The sequence below is a fragment of the Chenopodium quinoa genome, unplaced genomic scaffold (assembly GCF_001683475.1).
Source record: "Chenopodium quinoa cultivar QQ74 unplaced genomic scaffold, ASM168347v1, whole genome shotgun sequence".
In the NCBI taxonomy this organism is placed as follows: Eukaryota; Viridiplantae; Streptophyta; class Magnoliopsida; order Caryophyllales; family Amaranthaceae; genus Chenopodium; species Chenopodium quinoa.
In genome coordinates this window covers 452,133-480,008 of record NW_018744577.1, presented here as the reverse complement: position 1 = coordinate 480,008, position 27,876 = coordinate 452,133, and the positions used below count along the sequence as shown (strand labels likewise).

Here is a 27,876-nt window from a genome sequence, read left to right as displayed (position 1 = left end):
CATTTTGTTTGTTTATTTTGATAACCATACATTCAGTCTCTTTGCAGAGAAAGCTATGTCTCAGCTAACTCCAAGCAAAAAAACCCAGCAACTCAGCATGCGCCTACCGCCAGATGATCCGGCAAAAGAATCAGATCTTCAAGAAGGACCAACTTGAGCACGTAAGCTCCCTAACATCCATTAATTTGACTCTAATCAATTGCCTAGTTTTTGCTAAGTGTTGTGATTTTACATGAGGGATCTGTCAAGCCTCCAGTGCTTTTAGATTAAAACGAGAGCCCCCCCCCCCCCCAAATGACCTTCTACTGGGGAGGGGCAGACACCCAAGAAGTAGAGGAAGCCGATTGCTCACAAGCCGTCTGGGAACAAGTCCAATTCTGACCCTTAACTGGCGGAAAGTCGACAGCTACTATGGCTATCTTAATGTAGGCGCAGGAATCTTAGTCCTCCAAGCATAGGCCTTCTATTAGCGCTGTTGAGTCTCCAAGTGGTCTTTCTATAAAGCGGAAGGACAAGTGTGTCCAAGACTTGGTTGTGATCCCAGGTACCAATGCCTTTAACCCTTTTCCTTACCCTTATAGGGTTAAGACTTATAACCAGCTGTCTAACAATTCTGAAGCCAGCCTGTCTATTGGCCAGATCTATGCTAACCTCTCACCAAATAATGCATGTGCATATGCCCTTTAAACGCTGAATGCATAGCAACTGGCCAAGAATATGCTTAGGGTCGTCTCTACTGAGCAGCGAGAATCCGTTAAGGGAGTCGGAACCCTAAACTTCGACGCCATACTGCTACTCCTGGCTGAGTTAACCTTCTTTAAAGTTAGAATATTTTATCAAGTCTTTGCTTAACCGACTGCATATTAAAAGTCTTATATTTTGGCCGAATGTAGGCCATGCTGAGAATGAATGGGCTTGAAAAGCCATTCAACGATAAATAGAAAGAGGTAAGGGATACCAACCAAAGGGTTGCTTCCAATCTTAACCAGGCGATGTTTGATGTAAATAAAACTGAGGCACAAACTCAAGATATCCAGTACTCGCATGCGACTGCAAATTTGCAAGTAAAAAATGATTTGGAGGTGGCCTAGAAGAGGGTAACTAAGATCAAGGAGCAGCTGAAGATGGCCAAGATTGAGCTTAAGGAGGAGCTGAAGACAGCCAGGATTGATCTTGGCAAGCTGCAAGACGTTAGCAAGGACACAATCAGTCTCCGCCGCTAGAACGAGAATTTTAAAAAATGGCTTGTCAACAAGGAGGAGCAGCTCAGGTCCAAGTTTGCTGCCCGTGCTGAAGAATAGAAGCGGCTACTCATCGAAGAGAATGAAACCGACTGCATGCATCACCCGAATGAAGATGGCGTGGAAGGCTCTATTTCCCAAGGACGATTACTTCATCTGGGAGTATCACTTTGAGGAAGCCACTGATTCCCTGGATGAGGAGCGGCAGTAGGCGGAGCAAGAGGCTGAGGGCGAAAGAATGGAGGTCTTGGATGACGATGAAGGGAATAAGGACAACTAGCTCAACGAGAATCATCCAGCCAATGAAGGAGAAATGGCGGAGAATGAAGTGGAGTCCTCCCCCAAAGCTGATTAGTTTAAGTTTCTACGGCCAAATGGCCTTTCAAATACATTTTTGGCCTGCGTGCCGAGTATCATTGTTCTTTCACTTGTAGAAAATAACAAATTAGCACCGAGTAATGCCCACCGGTTTTTGAAAAAAAAATGGGCGGGACTTAGTTTAATAGAAAGGCCACCGGTTCAAACCCAACCGGTGGCATTAAAAAACCGGCCTTTTATTTCCCTATGCGGCTTTTCACCTTATTCATTCTCTTTCCCTTTCTTTTTTCATTTTCTTTCTCTCTCCTCATACGTCTCCCTGTCTCCTCAACCAAACCCTAAGGCTCTTTCTTCTCCTCGCCATTCCCTTCTTCTCCCTCGAACTCCCTTCTCTCTCCATTGAAGCCTAGATCCGTTCTCTCTCAATTATTCATGTTAAATTGCCTTTGTTCGTCAATAATCGGAAATCTGAGGTTAGTGTTTCTGGGTTCTTTAGATTTGCGTTTTGGTTCAATTATTCATGTTAAATTGCCTTTGTTTGGTTGATAATTATAAATTCAGATCTCAAATTTTTTTGGGGGTTTTTTTTATAGCATTTTTCTCGGGGTTTTTGGGGGTAATTTTAGCTAATAAATTGATTTTTTTCTGGGTATTTTTGGGTTTATTTTACTTCTCGAGTCCTCTGCTTCAGATCTTGATTATTGGTATGTATGTACTTTCCTTTTTTTTTTATTTTAAATTTGATTTATTTTTTAATTGTTAGGTTTTTTGTTGTCTGCAAATGCTTGTTTAATTTGCTTGATGGAAATTTGGTTGCATGAAAGTAAGGATCTGCGTGATTTTATTGTGTAAATGTTGGAGGTGATTACTGCGCAAAATTTGGCTGCCCAGATTGATGTTAGTTTGATGGCTACTGTTTATAATAAGAACAATATTAATCAATGCAAAATTAAGGTATTGTTTGATTGTGGTTGTTTTGGTTGTAATAATGATGATGATTTTGCTACTTGATTGTCACTTAGAAGTTAGAACACATTTTGTCCTGTAAATTTCGAAATAGTAGTATAAATTAAATATTTATAAGGGTAATTTTGAATACCCATCAGTTTCTCAGGTCATGTATGTGCTTCAATCGGTAGAACTGTTCTAATTCCTTCCTTGTACTACTTTTAATGCTGAAACCTTTATATAATTAGTTCTTTTTTTTTTGTTTTTGGTGTTTTATGCAAGCATGACACAACTGATTGCAATAAACTCATAGTTTTCTCAATGTTTTTCTTAAGTATTCTTGGGATCAGGCTCTCTAATCTCAATACAGAAATCAGTGTTTCTTATGCTTGCTCCTTGTTTATCTCAGTGCGGACAATGATGGAACTTATGGTGATTCAGATGCCCCCAAGGAGAACAACTCGAAAAAGAGGTATGTTTTATCTTCTTTCTATTTATTTTGGTAATCTTATTCTTGGACCTTTATTATTTAATTAAGCTCTACTGATTTTTGCCAAAAAAAAGTTCACTAGAGTTATGTGACATTAATATTAGAAGATATATCTCAAATGTGCTAAGTTGGAGAGATTAACAATGAATCAGACTAGCTGAACCTTTGTTCTTGGATTGTGAGCGTGTGAGAGATTGTGGCCTTGTTAATTTTTGGTCCTGCTTTCAGTTTACTACCATCTTGTTTATTGATTAAACATGAAAAGTGGCTTTTATTTTGATTAATAAATAATAATCGAGTATCAACTTACATAATGTGGTAGGGCTTAAATGATATTTAATCATACTACAATACTACATCACTTTTCCATCATATTCAATTTATATTTCTAAAAACTCACTTCATTTGTGCATTGGACGCCTTATGTGAGGCACTAAGGGAATGTTGTTGTGGTGAGGTATGTTTTTATTGGTAATGTTAGTAAATCATATCATGTTCTCTATTACAGGAGAAGATCTGAATCATGTGCACCATCTAGCTCCAAAGCTTGCTGATAGAAGGCACGTAGAGACTGACTTAATGACAAGTTAGTTTTCCTTCCTTCTATTTATGTTTGTCAGATTAATAGGTTTGTTCTGGTTATAGATACGGCTATCTGGTAGAATTGCTTGTAGCAGGATACACAATAGGTACTTGTTGCTTTGCATTTGTTAGTGAAATAACGTTTTACATCTTTGTGTAGGTTTATGGAATTAGGTGCAATTTTGGAACCTGATAGAACTCCCAAGATTGACAAGGTTAACCGGTGGCAATACTAGTTTTTGCCACCGGTTTTGAACCGGTGGCTTTGTATCAAACTATTGCCACCCCCCAAATGACCACCGGTTCAGAACCGGTGGCATAGGGGGGTTTTGAACCGGTGGCCAAATGCTTTTTTCTACTAGTGTTTTAACGACTATGGGGTTGGGTTTATATAACTTGTCACTGGTTAACCGATTAACAATTTTTATGTTGGTTGACCAAGGGGTTAGCTTTTTAATGATGAATCATCCGGTCATTAGGTCGGTTTTTAACAATTGTGTTTTTTTTCTTTTTTTGAATGTTTGCATCTATATGATACAGGAGGTTTATCAGGTGTTTTTGCCCTTGGCCGGATGTATGCTTGGGTTTAAGAGTAGGTAAATTGAATTGGAAATTTTTGATACTTAAAAGAGTATGACTAACTTCTAAGTCAATCAATCACTACGGTGATTTCCCCAAACCAAGCCTGCCTCCGGCCACTGAGCTGCCGATGATGGAAACAGGCGGTCATTGACCTCTTCTAGGTAGCCGGATGGCTATTAAATTTTTAATTCGAGCCTTTGCCCCTTCATTCTGGCCATTTTCCCCACAAGGAGCAGGCGGACCAGAACATTCAATCTGCTTTCGCATGCCTGCTTTGCTTTGTCTCATAAACAGGCGGCCTTATAGCGTTGATCTATCCAGAAGGTCTTATTGATGCCGCTTGCCCGGTTTCAAACGGGTTGTTTAGGGCATACTTATTCCACGTAGATTTTTCAATCCAACGGGTTGGTCGTCTATGTATATTAGAAGCAATGAGTCATCTTAACTGAGATGAAACTCTATGCGACGAAGCCACCTCTATTGGGGTTAGGTAAGTCCAACTTACCATACCCCGACCCAAAGAACCACTCGCAATTAATAAAACCATAAAGCATAACAAATAAAAATAAAAGAATAAAATCAAAATTTACCTTTGACGCGTGCTTCGCCTGACCTAATGGGCTCTTACTTAGAAAGCTTTAGCTCCAAAAATACCGAGCCTCCAACGGTATCCACCCACAAAGGACGAACACCGACTTTTTAGGTCTGCTACATTGGAGTTAGCAAGGTCCGACCAAAACCCAAGTGTTAATGGAGTTTAAGAGTTTTTGCCAAAATTCAATGCTCTGTCTAACTCCCACTCAAGCAAAGAATTCTCAAGCCATGCTTTGGCTATTTATAAGGAAGGATAGCTTGTGAATTCCACTCATTTAAACAATTAGTTAAATAAACCAAGGAACAAGTAACAAGTGTCACATGGTTAGGTGAGGACCACTTTCCCACTTGGTCCCCAAGGCATTTCACATGCAATGTGAACTAACCATGTGTCACCCAACCTTGAGCCCCAAGTTGGGTTCGGTTGGGCCATTTTAATTTGGCCCATGTCCATGACCCTTCACCCGGGTCCAGGGCCTCTTGCAACACGTGTCGCCACCATCGCGTTGCCACGTGGCACGCTGCCAACGTGGCGACTGCCACTAAGTGGCTGCCACTTGACGGTTGCCAACGTGGCTGACACGTGTGCTGCCACATGGCATTTTTCCATGTATACTGCCACGTGGCACGCACCTAATAGGCGCGCTTTCCTAGCCTTTTGCGTGGCTAGGATTTTACTTATTACTTGAGTCAAATCTTAAGAACTTTATAGGAAAGGATGTGATCCATCATTGTTCGAGTCATTTTTAAATGGCATCGTGGTCTCCGTGAAGACACACTGTTCTTTGTGGAGTTATTTATGAAAAAATTCAATTTTATAACTTTGTGATGGTCACGCTTGGCTCAAGCCAACATCGCTCGATCTAATCTAGACGTTTTGATATTTTGCCAAGTCGATTTCGTACTTCACTGAACTCTTGAACTATTCAAGGTCAAGTTTGTTCACATTTGATGAATATACTCATATTCTTTCAAATTCTTTGTGAGACGTTGAAGTAAATGAATCCTCTTTAGCTTTCGGAGTCAATTGTCTATACCAAGAACAATAGCTCTTTACTTTGTCGGTTTCAACAAGTAAGACTTGCTTGTCATAGAACGATTCCAAAGAGCCTATCTAATAGAGCCTTGAGTATGTTCTTGTCGATATGACATTGCTAAAGATGTTTGGAACGCAAATCAAGCCCATGACTTGACTTTAATGAGTTTATCATGTAGGGAAAATTTTTGTTTATAATCAAGCATTCTTGACTCAACACTTGGATAACCATGCCATTCAAATAAATTTGCAACTATTGCTCATTGCTTTGAATGTGAGTCTTTCGTATGTAAGCGGATCAATTGCTGATTATGGAACACAATAACCATTTATTTTTTCCAGCCTTAGCTTAAAGGTCTTTAAACAAAGCATACGACCTTACAACTGATGTAGCACCACTTGCTTCATTCTAAGCTTGCAAGTCGATAACTTAGCTTATCTTCAATAGTTTGAGGTTTCTTTCAAAGTGGAACACTCAAGTAGTATCCGATACATGTAAAGATAACGAATTGCTAAGTTAACTTCAATAACATGGATTCTCATTCCTTTTCTTTGTTCCTTATTTCCTATATTTCTTATCATACTTTATCTCATAATCTTTTAAGAACCATTTCTTTAAGAGTCTTTAAATTTTATACTTTGTCAGGCATAATTAAGCATCTAATGCGCCGTAAAATAAAGTTCCGTTTTTTCCTTCAATTAACGCTTGAATTAATACATCAATGAGTCCTAATCATCTATATATTAAGCGAAAAGGTATGTTGGTTGTCAATACTGACAATTTGAGTTTGCAACTCAATACTTCATGTTTTATCAAAACTACCTAGTATTTTGAATACATGTTGTCCAACCGTCCTTTCGGACTTTATAAAAGGCATTTATGAGAATTGTATTTTAGAAATGCTTTACTTTTCTTTGAGAACCATTCTCAAAGATTTCCTTTACCAATCATGGAAAGCAATACAGTTTGATTTGGAATTCTACAAATATAAGAGCAAAGTATAACCATTTATCAAGTAAATAACATAATAAGTTTGAAAATTAAAAGGTATTCATGTAAATCTTCAATCTTATTAAACGTCTTATGCACGCATTAAAATTGTCCCCATTTGGCGAGAATAAGTCGATTCCAAGATCCGAAGAAACAAAGAGTGATTAAGCATGCTTTGGCTTGTCTTAACACTCAATCTCCTAAGGTAAGTGTTGGGGTTTGGTGAGTCTGACTCACCGTGGAAACAAACCTCAACCCAAGGAACCACTCGCAATAATTAAAATCATAAAGCATAAATAAATAATCACTAAGAAAAGATAACGAATCTTACCCTCGAAGCGAGCTTCGCCCAAAAACCGGGGATCTTACTCGAAAGCTACGAGCACGTCAAGCGCCGCACCTCCAACGGTATCCACCCACAAAAAAGCGAACACAACTTTAAGGTCTACTACCTGGGGGTTAGTGAGGTCCGACCAAAACCCGAGTGTTATATGAGTTTAAGAGTTTTTCCAATATTATGGAATGCTCTTTTTAACTCCCACTCAAGCATCATTTCCAATGCCCAAAGTTGGGTATTTATAAGGAATGATGGAGTATGAAAATCTCTCCCATCAATGTGGGACAATGAGATTTTCTCATTTTATTTTAAAGCTAAAATAAAATTATTAAGCAAACTATTAATAAATCAACAAGTGTCAAGCATACATGAGAGAGTAGGTGAGGACCACTTGGAGATGGGGACCAAACTTGCTCCCTATCTCTCCCTCACCATGTGCCACATGGCAATCCCACTTACTCCCATATTCCAACCTTCCCCCTTATTCACGACCCTATGGCCCGAGCCAAGCCACGAGCCAAGCCCGAGCCCGGCCCGAGCCCAGCCCGCACCTGGCCTGCACCCAGCCCGCACCTGGCCTGCACCCAGCCCGCACCTGGCCCGAGCCCAGCTCGCACCTGCTGCTGCTACTGTGGCGTGGTGCGACTGCTGCCGTGGCGCGGCGCGGCTGCTGCTGTGCCTAGCCGCGGCTGGCCGTGGCTGCCAGCACGGTGCGCCGGCTCGTCTTGCCCCTAGCATTCGGATGCTCGGGGCACTCCGATGCTAGGGGTATGTTCGGGAATATTGTTGATTTATTATTATTTTGCGCGTCTCGTCTTTTATTATTTAGACTCGACTTTCGACGATCGGTTTCGACGCTCTAAGCTCGAATTACCGACGTCTAATTATTTAACACTCGGGCGACGAATTAATTTCTTTCGAATTAATTCGTCGAGTTGGTTCGCATATATTTGCTTAGGTGTGACCCGAAGGGTTTAGTCAAGATTAAGCTGTAATATTAATTATATTAATATTACTGATCGGAAGCGGCCTCCACCCAGGCATTCCGATCACTTGACCTTATTGAATATATTAGCTTTCTAATAATTCTGAACCCGCTATCAGAATAATACACTTGTTCGAAGGGCACTATTCCTTTCAGTAAGCAACGCTTTGCTAATGGCTCCAAGCCACTCTTGGTTGAATAAATTGTCGCATCTAATGCTCTCTCAACAATTTATTCACTTTGCCACGACATGATAGGACTTCATCACTCATATCGTTGAGTACAACCAAAACCAACTTGCATACCCGGTATGCCTTACGCTCCTAGGAGAGGTAGTGATGCCTCGCTTTGGCTTAGCCCGCCACTACCCTCGTTCGGCTGGTAAGTGTTGTTTTGGAATGACAAGTTTTTACTAAAAATTTAGGGACCTAGGGTTTCTATGTTGATTGATTTAAGTGAACTTAATTAATCATCACAACATTCGAAATCCTAAACAAGCATCTAACATATAATTTGTATATATATATCGAAATACATAAATATAGATGCATTTGGCAACTGGCATGACCCCTTGAGATCTTCAAATTTTCAAAAGGTCTTCATTGCAACTTTCATGGCTACATACGTCTTCCAAGAACCTCCATCTTCAAGACTTGACCATAATTAAATGCAACTACTAGTATCTATGATTAGGACTAATCTAAAAATTAAGGTACAAAAATATTCAACGGTACGCATACCGTATTTAGATATACAAAAATACATCACGGATCGCAGTCCGTATATTCTATCCTAATCGGGCCCCACTAGTTGCCATTTCATAAAACCTGTGAGAGAATATACATTCCATTCATCCATTCACTATTTGTGAAAGGCCCATGCATTTTTACAACGATAAACAAGTAACAATGCATAAACACACGTGAACTAGTAACTAACCTAGGTGGATAATCCAATTAACACGCCTAATTAAAACTAGTCAGAGTTGTTTTAACCAATTATGTAAATAAGCGCAATTCACATTTGAAGCTCCCACTAAATTCCGCATCCAACTTAATTAATCCAATTAATTAAGCCGGTAATTCCCAAAATTTGTCAAAATAAATTTTGCCAATGCCGCTACCAAAAAACCCGAGGCCTAGCCTCCAAAAATTTAATTAAAATAATAAAATAAACAAAATTTCCAAAAAGCAAAATTAAAACCGAGAGAAAAGTGCATCGACTACCCAAGGCTAGCACCCTTGAGCACTCACACGCACGCAAGTGATGAGCGCTTGCCTAGCAGCCTCGGCCTTACGTGCTGTGATGTTGTTGGGCGGCCTTACGTGCTGTGATGCTGTTGGGCGGTGCTTGGCAGCGCGCACTCGATGCGTGTCTAGCTGCAGCTGCCTAACACTACTACTACGCCTAGCATCATCTCGCATGCCCCTTATGCACCAAGTCAGCACACAACTCTTCGCACACACCTAGCACCACACGCACCAAGCGCAGCAGCCTCGTCCCTCGACAGCCATATGCGGGCCGTGCGAGCAGCTCAGCTGGCCGATGGATGCACATGGCTATTGTGCCTTGGTTTGCGTGCTTGTGCCTCGGGATTAATTACCGATTTTGTTAATTATAGAATTAATTCATTTAGCAAAAATGAAAATTAATTCATTTAGCAAAAATGAAAATTAATTCATTTAGCAAAAATGAAAATTTAAACAAGTCTTACTTAAAATAAAATTTTCAAAGTGCATCTAACCAAAATAATTCCCAAGAACCATTCTTTAATTAAATTGGTTTAACTTGGTGCAACAAAAATAATAAGAGGGCAATTACTCACTATTAATTTAATTAGTTTAAATTAATCTTGTGTTTTTGACAAAATAAGAGGGAGTTGGAAAAATGAATATAAGTTCAATAAAGATTCCAACTTTAATACTTATGAATCCTTGAAAAATTATATCTTCCAATATGAAGATAAACAATTAATCTATCACAAAGTTTCAAACTTTATGATTCCAATCAACTAAAAATTAATTAAACAACAAAGTTTAAAAATAATTCATGGAATTTAGTAATACAAAGTTTCAATCACTTAACATAATTAAAGATTGAATCTTTAATACTTGGAAGCCTCAAAGAACAACAATTTCACACTTAATGCAATTAGTTTGCAATTATGTGAAAGAATAAAACCAAGCATTCAAGCACAAATTACTACCAAGTAATCATGCCTAAAGAGGTTTAAAATTGCATATAAAATATGTATTGAACCAATTACATAGCCACCATAAATATGCAATTAATTTTCAAGGTTAGAAAGACTTAAAAAAATTTCGTAAAAACAAAAAACCCTCGAAAATAGAATTTCTGGTCGTTTTTGGGACCCCGACCCAAAGAAACACTAGCAATTAATAAAACCATAAAGCATAACAAATAAACATAAAAGGATAAAATCGGAATTTACCTTTGACGCGTGCTTCGCCCGACCTATTGGGCTCTTACTTGAAAGCTTTAGCTCCGAAAATACCGAGCCACCAACGGTATCCACCCACAAAGGACGAACACCGACTTTTTACGTCCGCTACATTGGAGTTAGCAAGATTAGACCAAAACCCAAGTGTTAATGTAGTTTAAGAGTTTTTGCCAAAATGCAATGCTCTTTCTAACTCCCACTCAAGGAAAGAATTCTCAAGCCATGCTTTGGCTATTTTTAAGGAAGGATAGCTTGTGAATTCCACTCATATTTCAATGTGGGACTTTTTCACAAAAAGATCCCACATGGAAAGATTGATGAATTCAACCCTTAGTTAAATAAACCAAGGAACAAGTAACTAGTGTCACATGGTTAGGTGAGGACCACTTTCCCACTAGGTCCCCAAGGCATTTCACATGCAATGTGAACTAACCATGTGTCACCCAACCTTGAGCCCCAAGTTGGGTTCGGTTGGTTCATTTTAATTTGGCCCGTGTCCATGACCCGTTACCCGGGTCCACAGCCTCTGGCCACACGTGCCGCCAATATGGCGCGTTGCCACGTGGCACGCTGCCACTTGGCGGCTGCCATGTGTGCTGCCACATGGCGTTTTGCCATGTGTGCTTCCACGTGGCACGCACCTATTGGGCGCGCTTTCATAACCTTTCGCGTGGCTAGGATTTTACTTGTTACTTGAAGCATTTTTCCTGTCTCGCCAAATCTTAAATTTTAGCTCGACATTTGAGATTCTAGACGCTCGGTTTCGACGCTCCAAGCTCGAATTTCCAACGTCTAAATATTTAACACTCGGGCGACGAATTAATTTCTTCCGAATTAATTCGTCGAGTCGGTTCGTATATTTGCTAGGGTGTGACCCGAAGGGTTCAGTCAAGATTAAGCTTTAATATTAATTATACATTAATATTATTGATCGGAAGCGGCCTCCACCCAGGCATTCTGATCACTTGACCTTACTGAAAATATCAGCCTTCTAATAATTTTGAACCCGCTATCAGAATAATACACTTGTTCGAAGCACACCATTGACAGGGTAAAGTCGTATCCCCAAATCAAAAGTAATTACCTAAGTCCTCTAACTAAAGTAGATAGGGAAGTAGGGTCGAACTCCACAGGGAAACAAGTCTTTCTACTCTTAATTAACTATTATAATCTAGATTATGAGGTAACCAATATTTATATATGAATAATAAACTAAACTATGAAGATCAAGAATAAGGAGAAAATAATATAAAAAAGAATCTAGGGCATAGGTTCACCAATAAGTAATATTCCAGGGTAGAATATAATAATCATTCATCAATGCATATATTAATCAGATTATAAAGGGCTTTCGCTACGTATTATAATCACACAATTAATTTACCGGTATTAAATCTCATCTTTCGAATCTCGACCTAACCATTTATAAATTAACCTGCCTATTGAAACTAGACCTAAACATCAATTCTCATCCGTCGAATCTCGAATCAATATTGTTAAACTCATGCATAAAAGATCAGGCCTAATCTAGTCACAAAGCATTAAATCAATTAATAGGAAATTAATCTAGCATTGATAATTAACAACGATAAATTACCCCTTCATATTATTTATGGATCCCCATAAACCAGAATGAAAACTACTCACACATAATAGAAGTAAAACTAATCAAAGCAATAAAACAAATCATGATAGAAGGAGTAAAATAAACAACTAAGATTAGGAGAAGAGAAATAGTTACCAAACTAATCTGTATTAATGGAAATTAATTAGGAAAAAGAGTTGAGAGAAAAGTTAAGAGAGAAAAATCCTAAGTAGAGAGAGAAAGTTTAAGAAAGAAGATCCTCAAAATTCCGTACAAAAATCCTACTTAAACGTTTTCTAAAACAAAAATTAAACTAAACTAATCAGGCTCCATAAAAACACGCGCCCGATCGGGCGAAGGGCCGCCCGATTGGGCCCGCCTTTTTCATCGCGTTCCTTCTCCGCAGCATTGCCCGATCGTGCTACACGATCGGGCGTGCTATAAGCACGCACAACACCAACGCTGCGCCACGCCCGATCGGGCGACCTCTTGCCCGATCGGGCCCTTGCTTCACTTCAAATAGCCTCGGTGTCTCATACCGAGCCCTTAATCATCGGCTCTCACCAATCCTGGGCTTCAAAAGTGGTCTTGTCCTTCTAGCTTTCGTAGTTGATCCATAAGGCCCGGGAAAATGCCCCAAGAGTGCAATTTCCTGTAAAATACAACTAAAACTACGAAAACACTAGAAAACACAAATTAGTAATAAAAGTGGCTCGAAAGAGCCAAAAACACTACTTATAATGACAAAGGGACGGGGGTAAAACACTATATAAAATGGACATATCAACCATTCCTTTCAATCTCCCACTTGTTTTTCCGGACAAGTGAGCATTTAGTGTATAGCCCCTTTCCTATGTCTCTTCATGAACTATAAGGTAAGATTATTTCGTCATCCTTATTACGTCCAGAAGTGTTTCTCGATTTCGAGTCCGACTGTCAAAAAACAGATGATTTCTAAAATCCATCCGAACACGGCCATGCATTTTTACAGTCTCGCTCTATGAGAGGCCTTGTATACAACAAAGACATCTTCTCTATTTTAGTAGGGGGACATTCCCAGTCTTGTAATGTAGCTCCTCTTACTGAGAGGACCTAGCCGCCCGAGTGTTGCCGTTATAATCTCCTATTACAGCAGACGTTTGACAACATCAAAGCGGACTAGTACTCAAACAAGAGAACTCACAATACTCATGGTCAAGGAAATAGGTTTCGATAGCCATAATGAGAAGTATACTTATGATTATTTTTAATCTCTTAAAGTATTCTCATAGGTCGATCCAGTATGGTTCTAAACCTATACTTGTGGAAATGATTTTATGACAATCATTTCCTCGTAGCACAAGAAACAGTGCTATAAATCAGAGTACACACTAATCTCAATTGGTCACTAATTGTCCATCGTTTAAATGACCTCGATTAGGGACACTTTTAGATTATAATATTCAACGTTCACTTAATAGGTGTTTCCTTACAAAGACTGGTCTTGATACCGTATTTTGAATATTCAAAGAATCGAATGGACTCATTATTCATCAGAATTTTACTTTTGCTCTTATTAACTTTATGAGAAAACACGTTCCAATTCCTATATGCAATGCTTCCTTAAATCCTATAACGGATTCCTTGAGCTTGCTTTCAAATCTAGCATTAAATAGATTTTCAAAACCCTCAGACTATTTTCATAGTCACTTCCAAAATCCTATTTTAGGAAGCCGAATTTGGTATATTTTGCCATATTTCATATGAGCAATTTTTCTAAAACAATCAGGAAAAAGACTTTAGCATTCCGATTGGTGAATAGGTTTTTTTTAAAATCAACTCCGTGAATTTAATTATATCCTTTTCATCCAATCTATCTATGTATGCATATACATTTCCACATTTGTTAGTTTTCTCCTTGAAAACTTATTTGCAATCGATGGGTCTTTCACCCTTTATGCAAATTAATCAAGTTTCAAACATGATTATCAAACATGAAGTCTATCTCGGATTTTTATGGCTTCTAACCATTATTCGGAATTTGGATTTGTCGTATCTATCTTACAAGACATTATTCCTTTACTATCTAATAGTAAATAGTATGCTTGTAAGTCTTAGGTTTATTTCTAACTTAATAGAAATTTATAGGATTCAATCCAAGCCTTTGGTGAATTCTATACCTACACGGGGCAATTGCATCAACCACTGAGTTTCAAGGCGCTTCCAAAGCCCTGTTATTATGTTGATCTTACTCCAACATTTCTGATGTTTTGTGAGTAATGAATTCTCTTTTAAGGCACTTGTAATGTCCTTTTGAGTATTCTTGATCATGCATTCTCATGAAGTCCTTTTAAGGTCTTCTGACATTCTCAGTTCTAGTTTGTTGCTAAGCTCAATGGTCATCGAGTTCATTTTCCTCCAACTTGTCGTTTTGAAAACGTGTTACTTTCAAGAAAGACACCACTTAGAGCAACAAACACTATGTTCTCAATTAGGTTGTGGAGGTAATGCCCATGGTCTCATTTGAATGCTTACAAAGAGACATGTATATTATCTTTGGGTAAAAGTTCGTTGTGATGAAACAAACAGTTAGCTCCCACTTGAGCTATCTTAGCCTTTAATGAGCCATTAAGCTCCCACTTAACCATCTAGCTCTTGCTAAGCTGGTGAGCTCCAACTGAGTCACTTAGCTCCCACTGAGTCACTTAGCTCCCACTGAGCCAATGAACTCCCACTGTGGCTAAGAGTTTTAGACATATACTTGAAAAGACATTTAGAAGTTAATTCTATCCATAACTGAATATGATGTCCTTTATTAAATTCGAAATTTTGTTTAGTGTAACATTAGTCCTTCGTGAAAATCTTAAGAACTTTATAGGAAAGGATGTGATCCATCATTGTTCGAGTCATTTTTAAATGGCATCAAGGTCTCCGTGAAGACACACTATGTTCTTTAAGGAGTTATTTATGAAAATTTCAATTTCATAACTTTGTGATGGTCACGCTTGGCTCAAGCAAACATCGCTCGATCTAATCTAGACGTTTTGATATCTTGCCAAGTCGATTCCATACTTCACTGCACTCTTGAACTATTCAAGGTCAAGTTTGTTCACATTTGATGAATATAGCCATATTCTTTCAAATTCTTTGTGAGACGTTGAAGTAAATGAATCCTCTTAAGCTTTCGGAGTCAATTGTCTATACCAAGAACAATAGCTCTTTACTTTGTCGGTTTTAACAAGTAAGACTTGCTTGTCTTAGAACGATTCCAAAGAACCTATCTAATAGAGCCTTGAGTATCTTCTTATCGATATGACATTGCTAAAGATGTTTGGAATGCAAATCAAGCCCATGACTTGAACTTAATGAGTTTATCATGTTGGGAAAATGTTGGTTTATAATCAAGCATTCTTGACTCAACACTTGGATAACCATGCCATTCAAATACTATTGCTCATTGCTTTGAATGTGAGTCTTTCGTGTGTAAGCGGATCAATTGCTGATTATGGAACACAATAACCATTTATTTGTTCCAGCCTTAGCTTAAAGGTTTTAAACAAAGCATACGACCTTACATGTGATGTAGCACCACTTGCTTCATTCTAAGCTTGTAAGTCGATAACTTAGCTTATCTTCAATATTTTGAGGTCTCTTTCAAAGTGGAACACTCAAGCAGTATCCGATACATGTGAAGATAACGAATTGCTAATTTAACTTCAATAACATGGATTCTCATTCCTTTTCTTTGTTCCTTATTTCCTATATTTCTTATCATACTTTATCTCATAATATTTTAAGAACCATTTCTTTAAGAGTCTATGACTTTTATACTTTGTTAGGCATAATTAAGCATCTAATGCGCCGTAAAATAAAGTTCCGTTTTTCCATCAATTAACGCTTGAATTAATACATCAATGAGTCCTAATCATCTATGTATTAAGCGAAAAGGTATGTTGGTTGTCAATATTGAAAATTTGAGTTTGCAACTCAATACTTCATGTTTTATCAAAACTACCTAGTATTTTGAATACATGATATCCAACCGTCCTTTTGGACTTTATATAAGATTTATAAAAATTGTATTTTAGAAATGCTTTACTTTTCTTTGAGAACCATTCTCAAAGATTTCCTTTACCAATCATGGAAAGCAATACAGTGTGATTTGGAATTCTACAAATATAAGTGCAAAGTACAACCATTTATCAAGTAAATAACATAATAAGTTTGAAAATTAAAAGGTATTCATGTAAATCTTCAATCTTATTAAACGTCTTATCCACGCATTAAAATTGTCCCCATTTGGCGAGAATAAGTCGATTCCAAGATCCGAAGAAACAAAGAGTGATTAAGCATGCTTTGGCTTGTCTTAACACTCAATCTCCTAAGGTAAGCAACGCTTTGCTAATGGCTCCAAGCCACTCTTGGTTGAATAAATCGTCGCATCTAATGCTCTCTCAACAATTTATTCACTTTGCCACGACATGATAGGACTTCATCACTTATATCGTTGAGTACAACCAAAACCAACTTGCATACCCGGTATGCCATACGCTCCTAAGAGAGGTAGTGATGCCTCGCTTTGGCTTAGCCCACCACTACCCTCGTTTGGCTGGTAAGTGTTGTTTTGGAATGGCAAGTTTTTACTCAATATTCAGGGACCTAGGGTATCTATGTTGGTTGATTTAAGTGAACTTAATTAATCATCACAACATTCGAAATCCTAAACATGCATCTAACATATAATTTGTATATATATATCGAAAAACATAAATATAGATGCATTTGGCAACTGGCATGACCCCTTGAGATCTTCAAATTTTCAAAAGGTCTTCATTGAAACTTTCATGGCTACATACGTCTTCCAAGAACCTCCATCTTCAAGACTTGACCATAATTAAATGCAACTACTAGTATCTACGATTAGGACTAATCTAAAAATTAAGGTACAAAAATACTCAACGGTACGCAGACCGTATTTAGATATACAAAAATACATCACGGATCGCAGTCCGTATATTCTATCCTAATCGGGCCCCACTAGTTGCCATTTCATAAAACTTGTGAGAGAATATACATTCCATTCATCCATTCACTATTTGTGAAAGGCCCATGCATTTTTACAACGATAAACAAGTAACAATGCATAAACACACGTGAACTAGTAACTAACCTAGGTGGTTAATCCAATTAACACGCCTAATTAAAACTAGTCAGAGTTGTTTTAACCAATTATGTAAATAAGCGCAATTAACATTTGAAGCTCCCACTAAATTTCGCATCTAACTTAATTAATCCAATTAATTAATCCGGTTATTCCCAAAATTTGTCAAAATAAATTTTGCCAATGCCGCTACCAAATAACCCGAGGCCTAGCCTCCAAAAATTTAATTAAAATAATAAAATATTTAAAATAAATTAAAATAAACAAAACGGCCAAAAAGCAAAATTAAAACCGAGAGAAAAGTGCATAGACTACCTAAGGCTAGCACCCTTGAGCACTCACACGCACGCAAGTGCTGAGCGCTTGCCTAGCAACCTCGGCCTTGTGTGATGTGATGTTGTTGTGCGGTGCTTGGCAGCGCGCACTCGATGCGTGTCTAGCTGCAGTTGCCTAGCACTACTGCTACGCCTAGCATCATCTCGCATGCCCCTTATGCACCAAGTCAGCACAAAGCTCTTCGCACACACCTAGCACCACACGCACCAAGCGTAGCAGCCTCGTCCCTCGACAGCCATATGCGGGCTGTGCGAGCAGCTCAGCTGGCCGAGAGATGCATACGGCTATTGTGCCTTGGTTTGCGTGCTTGTGCCTCGGGATTAATTCCCGATTTTGTGTGACATCTCTAATCAATTCTAAATTAATTTTTGAATTAATTCATTTAGCAAAAAATGAAAATTTAAACAAGTCTTACTTAAAATAAAATTTTCAAAGTCCATCTAACCAAAATAATTCCCAAGAACCATTCTTTAATTAAATTGGTTTAACTTGGTGCAACAAAAATAATAAGAGGGCAATTACTCACTATTAATTTAATTAGTTTAAATTAATCTTGAGTTTTTGACAAAATAAGAGGGAGTTGGAAAAATGAATATAAGTTCAATAAAGATTCCAACTTTAATACTTGTGAATCCTTGAAAAATTATATCTTCCAATATGAAGATAAACAATTTTTCTATCACAAAGTTTCAAACTTTATGATTCCAATCAACTAAAAAATAATTAAAACAACAAAGTTTAAAAATAATTCATGGAATTTAGTAATATAAAGTTTCAATCACTTAACATAATTAAAGATTGAATCTTTAATACTTGGAAGCCTCAAAGAACAACAATTTCACACTTAATGCAATTAGTTTGCAAATATGTGAAAGAATAAAACCAAGCATTCAAGCACAAATTACTACCAAGTAATCATGCCTAAAGAGGTTTAAAATTGCATATAAAATATGTATTGAACCAATTACATAGCCACCATAAATATGCAATTAATTTTCAAGGTTAGAAAGACTTAAAATTTTTCGTAAAAACAAAAAACCCTCGAAAATAGAAAATCTGGTCGTTTTTTGGCTAAAAACCGAATTCTAAAAGGGAAAAAACCATTTCCAAAACTCGTTTTCTACCAAAAATTCACTATTTTTGGGTCGAAATCTGGATTCGGGGCTGAAGGTAGCTTAAATACGAGGTTAAAAAAGATAAAATACGAGCTACTAATCTAATTAGCATTTTAAACCAGAAAAATTAAGCCATAAAAATCACCTTGAAAAATATTATGATTTTAAAAATAAACGAGCGTGGCTCTGATACCGCTGTTGGGGTTTGGTAAGTCCAACTTACTGCGGAAACGACCCTGACCCAAAGAAGCACTCGCAATTAATAAAACCATAAAGCATAACAAATAAACATAAAAGGATAAAATCGGAATTTACCTTTGACGCGTGCTTCGCTTGACCTAATGGGCTCTTACTTGAAAGCTTTAGCTCCGAAAATACCGAGCCTCCAACGGTATCCACTCACAAAGGACGAACACCGAATTTTTAGGTCTGTTACCTTGGAGTTAGCAAGGTCCGACCAAAACCCAAGTGTTAATGGAGTCTAAGACTTTTTGCCAATATGCAATGCTCTTTATAACTCCCACTCAAGCAAAGAATTCTCAAGCCATGCTTTGGCTATTTATAAGGAATGATAGCTTATGAATTCCACTCATCTTTCAATGTGGGACTTTTTCACAAAAAGATCACACATGGAAAGATTGATGAATTCAACCCTTAGTTAAATAAACCAAGGAACAAGTAACAAGTGTCACATGGTTAGGTGAGGACCACTTTCCCACTTGGTCCCCAAGCAATTTCACATGCAATGTGAACTAACCATGTGTCACCCAACCTTGAGTCCCAAGTTGGGTTCGGTTGGGCCATTTTATTTTGGCCTGTGTCCATGACCCGTCACCCAGGTCCACGGCCTCTTGCCACATGTGCCGCCACCATGGCGCGCTGCCACGTGGCACACTGCCAACGTGTCGCGCTGCCACGTCGCACACTGCCACTTGGCGGCTGGCACTAGGTGGTTGCCAATGTGGCTTCCACGTGTGTTGCCACATGGCGTTTTTCCATGTGTGCTGCCACGTGGCACGCACTTATTGGGCGCGCTTTCCTAGCCTTTTGCGTGGCTAGGATTTTACTTGTTACTTGAAGCATTTTTGCGTCTCGCCAAATCCTAAATTTTGGCTCGACATTTGAGATTCTCCGACGCTCGATTTCGACGCTTCAAGCTCGAATTTTCGACGTCTAAATATTTAACACTCGGGCGACGAATTAATTTCTTCCGAATTAATTCGTCGAGTCGGTTCGTATATTGAAGGGTTCAGTAAAGATTAAGCTGTAATATTAATTATACATTAATATTGTTGATCGGAAGTGGTTTCCACCCAAGCATTCCGATTACTTGACCTTACTGAATATATTAGCTTTCTATTAATTCTGAACCCGCTATCAAAATAATACACTTGTTCGAAGGACACCATTTTTTTCAACCTCAATGTAATACAAGCGGGTGAACTGCTTATCCCTAGGCGAGGTATTTGCAATCCAATTATATATACATCCGTCTATCCCAATGGGAAGACTCTATACATGTTAATAATTTCAAGCCATAATCTAAGTAAGAGCTTTATGTGGATTCCGGATGTGTTCCTAGACACAGCCTCATTCCAAGTCCAACTGTGTTCTCTTTAGATTACTTACGTTAAATAGCTATGAGTTGAAAAATTATGTCGTTCAATATTTTTCATCTGTATATGTTTATAGAGCAATGTGACACCCAAATGGGATATGCTCTTTGCGACGAATTCGCCTATATGTGCGTCGCCAGATGCCATACTCATATGGGAGCAGACAAATTTATAAATATAAATGTCATCTAGCCATTAGCCTCTTTATTGTTTAGCTGCAAATATTCTTAACTTAGTTTCATTTTTAAAGTTGGACACATGCAATATGCACAGGCAGTATCCTCATTAAGGGTCGTTTGTGTCTACAGCAAATAAACACACTTTGAAGATAAAAAGTAAATTTCTCATTGATAGCTTAATATTTACAAAAAATTTACAAGTCTTAGAAGTAGTAATTTTTAAGGTTGTCTACATTCCAAGTTCTAGGCTGCCGCCTACCGTCTAGAGTTTCTAGGTGGTGGATTCCGCCTTTTACTTCCTCAAATCCGGTAGGGACCTTCCCAATTCGGCGTTAGTTTGCCTTGCTCATTGGCCCTACCGCTTCCCTCCATTTTCCATGACACAAAGTCCCCCTCTTTCAAAGGCCATTTGTGTACTCTTTTGTTGTAGGCACGGGTCATTCTCAGGCGGTAAATCTCATGATGCAAGGAAACATTGCCCCTGTGCTTTGGGAGTGAGTCCAAAGGTAGGCGCATGGGTTTTCAGTTTGCCTCTCCATCGTATAGCATGACTCGTAGGGTTGGCTCATAATGCTCGATGACCAAGACGACCTAAGTATACCATGAGAAATGGGGTTTCACTAGTTGCCCCTTTTTAAGTTATCCGGATGGCCCATAGGACATGAATTAATTCTTCTACCCATAAGCCACCAGCCCTTTCAATTTTCTTTTTGATGCTCTCTGAGACAAAGTTTGTTGAAGGCTTCAACTTGGCCATTTGTTTGGGGTCGGCACACTAATGCAAAAAAAAGGTGAGATCTCCTGATCTCCCTACCAATTTTTGAGCAGAGGCGTCTTAAACTGAGGGACATTGTTAAAAACAATTAGACATAGGAACCTCAAACCGGGTGATTATGTTTCTCCAAATGAAAGAGATGACATCCTTTGTTTTTATATTTTTAACCGCCTCTTCCTCCAACCACTTGGTGAAATAATCCACAACCACCAGAATGCCCATGTCCAATTTAGCAAACGAGACTAAGCTATGGATTGCCGTCAGGTCAATGGTCGGACGATGGATTAGCTTGCCAAAATTTTGGCACTTGTCGCATTTTTTTACCATCTCCATGGCGTCTGACTAAAGAGTGGGCCAAAAATAACCCTGCCACTAGGCCAGGGATCTGTCGCCTATGTGAGAGGCTCAGTATCCCGCATGCAATTCTTCGAGAACATCCTGCCCCCTTTTTGGGGTAACACACTTCAGTAGAGGCTTTAAAAAACCTGCTTTGAAAAGGACTTTGTTTCTCATCTCAAAGTTTACAACACGCTTTTTCATGATAGCCGCCACCTGTAGTGAATCACGTAGCGTGTCGTCTTGCAAGAATGCCCGGACGCCATCCATCCAAGTAGAGCTTCAGTCAAGTACTCTAATAAAGTCTTCTTCAACAATAATTTGTTTTTCCATAACTTCCCAAAATATTGACCGAGGCGTATCACAAGAGGCGGAGGATGCTAGCTTTGACAGCGCATTTGCCAGATTATTTTCAGACCTAGGCACTTGACTCAAATGGAATTCTTTAAGTGTCCCATCTTCAGTTTTGACCACTTAAAGGTCTTTGATCATAGCCGGATGGGTGGCCTCGTAGTCACCATGGTATTGGCTAACGATCAATTGTGAATCAGAGCAGACGTCAATTTTGGTTGCCCCTGCCTCCTTACATGCACATACGAATGTCAGCTAGCTGAGCTTCGTACTTTGCCTCATTGTTTAAGGACTAAAAGTTGAACCGTAGTTTTAGGCGTCGTTCGAAGTGCGCCTACGTTAAACATGTGTGAATATGCTTTGCACTCTTAGGAATTGGGAATTGACATATATGGTTAGGGACAACAATTAAGGACAACGATTAGGGACAAGGAAAGTAGGGAGTCGCCAACAAGTTTTTAAGGAACTTGTAAGCCGTTCACGGATCATTTAAGGCAACCACGAATAAAGGGACAACGAAAGGCAACAACAATTGACCCGTGAAGGTTACACCCCATCCATAATCCATGAGATTACTAGATCCATATGGTTTGGAACCACGAAAGGAGGATCGGGGATGATGGTAAGAAGTGAGTCATGGAGTCAAATTCGCACGTATTGGCCTCAACTTGATTCTTATAGTGAAATGTGATTCTTGCAATCTCAAAGGCATACAAACAAAATATCAATTTGCTCCAAACTATTATTTTGCTAAATTAGTTTAATATTAGTGCAACACATAATTCGAAAATATTAAGATTGATGAGTGACATTTATGTCACTCTTAGGGAGTAGTTTTAGAGTTATTTCCATGTTTATTTTCCCTTATTTTCCCTTTTATTATCTTGTTTTCTTTTTAATAAAGTTTCTAGTTTATTTCTTAGTTTTAGTATGTTTTAATTTATTTCTTTATTTAATTGGTTTCTAGTTTATTTTCGTATTTTATTTGCTTTCGATTTATTTTATTTCGTTCTTTCTATGTGTTACTTTCATAGTTTTAATAACCTTTATGTTTATTTTGTTATTTTATTTTACTTTATTTGCTTGTATAGTTGTATTTAATTTTGTTAGTTTTAGTTTATTTTCGTATTTATTTATTTTTGGTTTGTGTTTTGTTTCTCTTTATTTTCATTTTATTTTATTTTATATTTTTCCCGATTCTCACTTGCGTATATTTGGTTTTGTAGGATCGTGTACGAAGGTCCGAGGTTCGAGTCAAATGTGCAATGCCCCTCGCTCCACATAATTGCTACTCATCTTGCTGCACCTTGCCCTTCCTATCCTCCACCCCACCATATCCTATCCTACACCACACTTCTCCCCAGCTCCTGCAACCTGCAACATCCAACAGCCCCTGCTTCGCCATTCACTAATTAACCATTGCTGCTCCCTCTCCTTCACTCATGCATCAACCAACACCAACACCACCAATCAGAATTCAAAACTCCCCTGCTCCCTCGACCTTTCACACATGCCTTCACCAACAACAGTAACTCAATCTTCAGCTACCTAAACCAGCCCACATCAATCTCTGTCGTAAGCCAAACAACAGGAGCATCCCCTACTGCCCTTAATCATCTCTCACATCACCTTACCTCCTTCCACCACAATCAGCCACAAACACACATCACCACCGGCACCCACAAACCACAAACCAGCAGCAGCGCCACCTACAACCAATTCATAAACCACCAAAACTCACACCAATTAACCTCCTCCGTCCACCCTTCGCGCACAGCAACACCAGCCACAAAACCAGAGCAGCCCGCGCCAGCTCACCTTCTCACCCTCAATATCCAGCCACCGCGCAACCCACAACAACAACCCCTGCACCACCGTCCACCAGAACCCACATCAATCAACCAATTCCCCTGTTCCAATTCGAACAGTAGCACCTAGCAGCCGCACCACCATTCCCAATCACAAGCACCCAACATCAATTACAGCAGCAACAATTACGCCACAACAAATCACCAATTTGCACAAGCAACGGCCATAATTAGAGCAATCGCAAATTAATCAAGTTCGAACAAACCGTTGAGGGTTCGGTCGAAATGAAAAAAAAGTACCAAAATAGTCGGGAACTTTTGAGGTTTTGTAATTTGAACAGGTGTGGTCGAACTCACCCATGGTTCGACCGAACCAACCCCGTAGTTCGGCCACACCAACCCAAGGTTCGACCGAACCAATTCACGAGCTTCGCGCATGGTTTTTAATAAAGATCGAATGGCCTTGATTTGATGATCGATTATAGCCGTTGAGGATGAACGGTGGTGATTCTTTGATGAAGCTTGATGATGGATTTTGATGGGTGTGAAGTAGGGGATTATTCCACCATTTTTTAGCAGCCATCTTCGAATTAGAAGAGGAAAAGAGGGTCTGGTTGTTTGGTGGGATGGGTGGGTTTTTGTTATTTTCTTTTCCTTTTATTTTTAATTACTTTTTTTCCCTTTTTCTTTTACACTAGTAGAAAAATGCTTATTTGCGTCGCCTTATTTGCGTCACTCATATAAACAAACGACGCAAATGAGATATTTTGACTTCATTATAACTAATTTGCGTCAGACATTTGTTATAAAGCGAAGCAAAAGTCAGATATATTTCAACTTACTTGTATTTGCGTCGCTTCTATAAATAGGAGTGATGCAAATAACAATATTATATATAACTTTGTAAGTCAATTGCGTCATTTGTTTCTTTAGCGAGTGAAGCAAATGACCATTATGGTTTATATGTACTCTAGCTGCCTTCTGCCGTTCGAACATCAAAACTCCAAACCCCAGAAAATTCAACCCCAAAATTCCCTGAAATTCAACATCAAAACCCCAAAAAATTGATCAGTAAAACCCCAGAATTCCCCATTGTTGCTTTTGCTGTTGTTGAACCCCCAAAACATCAGCGAATAAACATTAATTGAAAATCCCAGCAAATGTGAGGCAAAATCGAAAATCCCATAACCTACAAATTCAACCATAATCGAAAATCCCAGCAAATGTGAGGCAAAATCCCTTATATACGAGCAAATCCGAGCCAAAAATCCCCTATTTTTGACCAAAATTCTACCCAAAACCAAACATAATTGTGAGAAAATTGAAGTTTCAGTTTCGAATTTAGGGTTCATTTTTTGGTTCTACGATTGCAATAGATGTTACACACAGATCTAAGCAAAGAGGTTTGATTTTCATTCAATTTAGTAGCAATTTGTTACGATTCTCTTAATGTTAGGGTTCGTACTCAATAATATGGAATTTTGGATCTATTGTTGCTGAAGTTACAAAATCGATTTTATGAAAGGTAAGACCTCTTCATCTCTTTTATTTTTGTTCAACACTTCAATCTACATAGATATTTTGAGTTCAATTGTAAAATAACTAAGTTTAATCTTCTATTATAATGCTATTTTTGCACGAAATTTAGAATTACAAGCAGGTTTCTAAATATAGCTTTTTGGGGTTCATATTCGAATTTAGGGCCAAATGCAATCCAATCAAAGAAATTATGGATTTATACTCGATTCTAAGGATTTTTTTGTTCTGTTTTGGTGAATTTTTGTAGTCGATTTCAACTAAGTTCAAATCTGTTTTGTGTTCTTATTGTTTTCTAGTGTTTTCAACTAGATTGAATTTAGGGTTCAATTTTGGATGAACTTAGTTTAATTTTACTATTTTTTTGTATTTTTTGCACAGATTTTAGAATTGCAGATGAATTTTTGGATTTATGGGTTTCATTAAATTTTGATTTTACTATTTTATTTATTTTTCTCCAATCTGACTATATTTTTTTTATGTTTTGCTGCTCATTTTACTGTTTTTTAATCTGACTGTATTTTTTTTTATGTTTTGCTACTCATTCAGGTTGATTTTCCCCCTGCTACTACTAAGAGAAGCTCTTTCCCATTTTTTTTAGCCTAAAAATGTTCCATGATATACTTAGCCGTGAATACATAAACTATGATATAGTGTTTGTATTGAAATAATTTTACCAGGCCGTTTTGTTAAAAATAAACGACCACTCTTAGCCCTGCCTTACACCCCTCAAGAATATGAGCATCCGAGTTTACTTTAACACACCCAAGGCACGGTTTCTTCCAGCTTGTAGCAGCATCATTCTGTCTCATAACAGAGGGGGGCAGCAAAACCTTTTTAGCATATTCATTGTAATCATGAACTAGCCTTGCAAACCCTGCAGCCAGTAGCACACTATTCGGATTCTCACCTTGAAATGCAACTGGTGGCAAGGTTTACTATTCTCAACAAACTCTCCAATATAGGGATCAAAGCTTATGTTTATTGAACCTTTCTTTTTAATGTAATCAAGTTTCATGATCATATTTTCATTCTATTTCCCTGTAATGTTTCCACAAATAAATTATATGCTGACGTTTTCTTATTGCTTGATGTATAAGCAAAGCATGGTATCATAAATCTTCTCATAAACCGATGCACTGACTCAGACAAGAATACTAAGAAATTTGCCTGTTTTGCTGTAAGATTTGTCACTTCAATATCCATGATCATGCATATTGCACTTGTACAGTTTTTATTTTGCTGGAAAATAAACTTCATTCTATTTTGATGTACAATTATTTTCTTTAGTTTCACTGAATTTTCTAATATTATCATTCTTGTATATTCTTGTTTCTCTTTCTCACATCTCATCTCGCAGATAGGAAATGCAGCCTTCCATAATGATTCATTATACGAAGAACTTAGGAGCTCAATCTCTCAACTGACAAATCTGCTGTTGCTACCTAAGGAGGATATCACAAAATTAAATGCTGCAGGTGCACTGGGTAATCTTGTTCGTCACTCTAACCTCCTCTGTGAAGATATTGTGTCTCATGGTGCAATTCAGGTTAGTTGCTACTTGTCATCACTTTTAGATATAGCCGTGCTTGTTTAGCAGGTCTTCTGTCTGACACCAAACTGATCTGATATAAGATTGTAGTCATTTATTCCCTTACTATCACGTATTCACGTCTAAAAAAAATTGTTGTTTGTACACTCTTTACTTTACCTTTAGTATTGGTTTTGTATTCTCGACATTTGAACATGAGTATGAATACATAATACTTGGCAATTAACATGGAAAATTCCAACTCTGATTGTTTAAATAATTGTAGAATATTATTTTGTTGCTTTGATGCTTCATTCTCAACTCTGATTGTTTATTGATTCACTGTATTGGATATCAGGAATTGGTGACTTTAAACTATTTGCAAGAGAAAAAGGAAGTGGACTTCCATTATGGACTTGTTCGTGTTAGGGAAAATGAAGATTTTGTCCCTAAATTGAATTATGCTGGCTTCAAATTCCATATTATTTATTGAATTATTTTGTTATAGTTCTTAGGCTTGAAATGAACGCATTTGGTTTACCAACATTTGGGTTGGTCTGGTGCTTGTGTTATATTTATTAATGATGAAGATGTCAATATTGTTTTGTTGTAAACTTATTTGACAGGTTGCTAATACAAGGCGCCGTCATTCCCAAATTAATGGGTAGGCTAAAATACAAAGGAAATTCTGTCGAAATTTGTATTTGATCTTATTATTTTTATTATGATTTTATTTTTTTGTCTTACAATATTGTATTATAATGAAGCGATACAGTTGGCAAATTATAATGTTACTTTAATGCGTGGATTAGAAAATTTGTCATTTGAATCACTCTTTTAAAAAGAAGCGACGCAAATAGCTCATTTTCTCTTCCTCAAACTAGTCATTTGTGTCACTCGTTTATTAAAGAAGTGACGCAAATATAAGAATATGTTATTAAAGAGTCATTTGCGTCACTCTTTTATTAAAGAAGTGACGCAAATATAAGAATATATGTTATTA

At 38.0% G+C, this 27,876-nt stretch overlaps 1 long non-coding RNA gene across 4 annotated transcripts; it reads left to right on the top strand.

Moving 5' to 3' along the window:
* Window positions 1-372: 372 nt before the first annotated feature.
* LOC110699137 lies at window positions 373-27,570 on the top strand. Of its 4 annotated transcripts, none has more exons than XR_002506860.1 (7): window positions 374-2,032; window positions 2,917-2,979; window positions 3,506-3,583; window positions 23,225-25,331; window positions 25,892-26,275; window positions 26,703-26,891; window positions 27,232-27,570. It is a non-coding gene; the product is annotated as an uncharacterized LOC110699137 (long non-coding RNA). The 4 variants fall into 4 exon arrangements; XR_002506859.1 differs by having other exon boundaries at window positions 25,892-26,522; XR_002506858.1 differs by having other exon boundaries at window positions 373-2,032; window positions 25,892-26,891.
* Window positions 27,571-27,876: the final 306 nt, after the last annotated feature.